The sequence below is a fragment of the Suncus etruscus genome, chromosome 4 (genome assembly GCF_024139225.1).
Source record: "Suncus etruscus isolate mSunEtr1 chromosome 4, mSunEtr1.pri.cur, whole genome shotgun sequence".
Lineage (NCBI taxonomy): Eukaryota > Metazoa > Chordata > Mammalia > Eulipotyphla > Soricidae > Suncus > Suncus etruscus.
In genome coordinates this window covers 53303513-53306695 of record NC_064851.1, presented here as the reverse complement: position 1 = coordinate 53306695, position 3183 = coordinate 53303513, and the positions used below count along the sequence as shown (strand labels likewise).

At 36.2% G+C, this 3183-nt stretch overlaps 1 non-coding gene across 1 annotated transcript; it reads left to right on the top strand.

The window, feature by feature from the left end:
- The first annotated feature begins 534 nt into the window (after positions 1-534).
- On the top strand, positions 535-665 carry LOC126007776 (small nucleolar RNA SNORA51). The gene has a single exon (XR_007495260.1). It is a non-coding gene; the product is annotated as a small nucleolar RNA SNORA51 (small nucleolar RNA).
- The last annotated feature ends 2518 nt before the right edge of the window (positions 666-3183 follow it).

Sequence of the window (3183 nt, the reverse complement as noted above, 5' to 3'; positions counted from 1 at the left end):
GATCATATAAGAGCTCAACTTCCAGCTTTTGGAGAAATCTCCATATTGCTTTCCACAAAGGTTGGACCAGATGGCATTCCCACCAGCAGTGAAAAAGAGTTCCTTTCTCTCCACATCCCTGCCAGCACTGCTTGTTCTCATTCTTTCTGACGTGTGCCAATCTCTGTGGCGTGAGATGGTAACTCATAGTTTTTTTTTATTTGCATCTCCCTGACTATTAATGATGTGGAGCATTTTTATGTGCCTTTTAGCCATTTGTATTTTAGCCAAGTGTAATGATTCTCAGAGACAAAATAGAGGAGGACTGAAGGGTCCAGCTCCTGACATGAAGCTCACCACAGGAATCGTTTAGTGCAGTCACAGAAATAATTACACTAAAAACTATCATAACAAAATGTGACTGAATGTGTGAAGTAGAAAGCCTGTCTAGAGTACAGACCAGTGTGGAGTGGGGAGGAAGGACACTTGGGATATTGGTCATGGGAGTGTTGCACTGGTAAAGGATTATATATGTATAAAGATAAAAAAAGATAAGGCCTCCTAATTCTTACCACAGGCTGTGATCTTTACTGACTGTATAGAAAGAGGAGGTACAGTAAATGCACCCCATATACACTTCAACCCAGGCCCTTTGCCTGATCTGTATTGTGAATTGGGGGACAAAAATAAAGTGCAACTCCTTAAATAATCCCTTTGCCATTATTGATGTACTGTGTAAGTGCTCACTGAAAGTAGACCAAAATCCCTCTTTCTTCAATGTTTTCCTTTTCAGATGTCTACTTTCAGATCCTTTCCTCAGTAATGGAGGCAGCACTGTGACCTGGATAACTTGTTTTACCTCCCTATTTTCCTGCAAAATGACCTGAACTGTTGTCCATGAGTGAACCAGACAGAGTTTGCTAACTTCCCACAGAGTGAAAGCGATATAGTCTCTTGTGATGTAGGTCAATTAATATACAAAGATAAATTGACAGGATTTGACATGGAAAACTAATGCTTCCAAGTTCTTAGACTTATAGAACAATTTCAGGCTTAGATAAAGACAGAAAATAGTATCTCTTAACAGGAGCCAGAATTTTCCAGTAACTTAAAAAGTGACAACTTTGAAGAGCTGAATACTGAATACCCTATGATTAATTCATTACTCTGAAGAATATAAGCGCTTTGAATAGCTCTTGAAGTGATGAAAGCCAATTTGTACCACCCACCACCAGCTCTTTGCTTGAAAAAACAGGAATAAAATAGGGGTGGATCCAGCAAGTGGTAGGTCATTTGACTCACTCCCTTCTTATTCAGGGTCTATCTCCAACAGCAACTTAAGTTCCAAGATCCTCCCAGAGGTGAACACTGAGAGCCTGAGTAATCCCTGAACACTGCCAGGGGTGGAGCCACAGGCCCATGACCTGACCACCCCTAAATAGCAGGAAGAAACAGAAAAATAGAAAATACAGAGACAGGAAAGGAGAGGAGTAACTTTATAAAAATCCTCATTAACTAACAATATTTTGAATTTTGAGAGTATTAATAATTGGAATTTTTTACTTCTTGTAATATTGTTCTTTCTCATTAATCAAAATGAATTTCATGTCACTTCCTTAAACAAAGCAAGAAGTAGCTAGCAGATGACATTATACTCTACCTATAAAATTCTAAAGATTACAAATAAGGACCTAAATACAATAAGTTTGTATAGTAAAGTGGCAGGCTACAAAATTAATATGCAAAATTCCATGCTTTTTGTTTTTTTTATTGAAATGAAATGTTTTTATCTTCTTATTTAAACATCATGGTTACAAAGTTGTTCATGATTGGGTTTCAGTATTACAATTTACATCACTCTTCACCAGTGCACTTTTCCCACCACCTCACCTGACACTCTCTCACTTTCTTTCTCACTCTCTCCCAACTTTCCCTTTAGATACTGTGGTTTACGCTATTGTTAATAAAGTTACTCTTCCATGGCTTTTCTATATAAAAAATAGTGAAAAAAAAAGAGCTACTAAATACTCTAATTTATAATTATGAATCAAATATCTTTAATTCAAATAAACTAAAGAGATGAAAACCTGGGGCCGAGCAGTGGCACAAGCAGTAGGTGTTTGCCTTGCACGTGCTGACCTAAGACAGACCTCGGTTCGATCTCTCAGCCTCTCATATGGTCCCCCAAGCCAGGAGCTATTTATGAGCACAGAGCCAGGAGTAACCTCTGAAGAAAACCAACAGATGGCCAATAAATACATAAAAACATATTCATCATCACTTATCATTAGGGAAATCAAAATGAAGACAACAATGTGGTACCATCTTACACAGTAAGGATGGCACATATCAAAAACAATGGAAACAATCTGTTGGCAAGGATGTAGTGAGAAAGGAACTCTCATCCATTGCTGGTGGGAATGTGGAAATGCTGTCTGGCCCAACCTTTATAGAAAGCAGTATGAAGGGTTCTTAGTAAACTCAAAATTGAACTACCTTATGACTCTTCAATCCCTCTCTTGGATATTTATTCCCATGACATTTATCCCAAAGTGTGTATGCACACCACTATTCATAGCAACATTCAGTACAATAGATAAGACTTGGAATCAATCTAGATGTCCAAGAATAGATGAGTGAATGATATGGTATATATACACAATGGAATACTACATAGCAGTAAGAAATGATACAACCATGCAATCTGCAGCAACATGGATGGAACTAGAAAATATTATGTTAAATGAAGTATACCAGAAGAAGGATAAATACAGAATGATATCACTTATATGCGGTATTTAGAATAACTCCTCAAAGAAATATAATGGTTCTGTTTTTATCCACAGAAACAGGTACAGAATACCTTTGGAATCCAGAGAATCTCATTGCAGTGCTCACTATCAGTATGTCTTAGTAACTTAATTTTAAGAAATATTATTTTCCTTACTCATCGACAGGAATGTATTAATATCTAATTAACAGAAAAGTTTCATGAATTTTTGTCATAGATGTTCAGTTTCCTTTATCAATTAATAAACTTGTAGTTTATTTCTTAAAAAATATTTTCATTAAAATCTATCTTTAGCAAAGATATTAAAATAATCTTTTTACTTTGCCTAAAACTGTATGAGTCATACAGCTGCCTAAATATTTTAGCAGGATAGAGAATTTAAGGATGAATTATTTTACCTCCTATTCTACTGT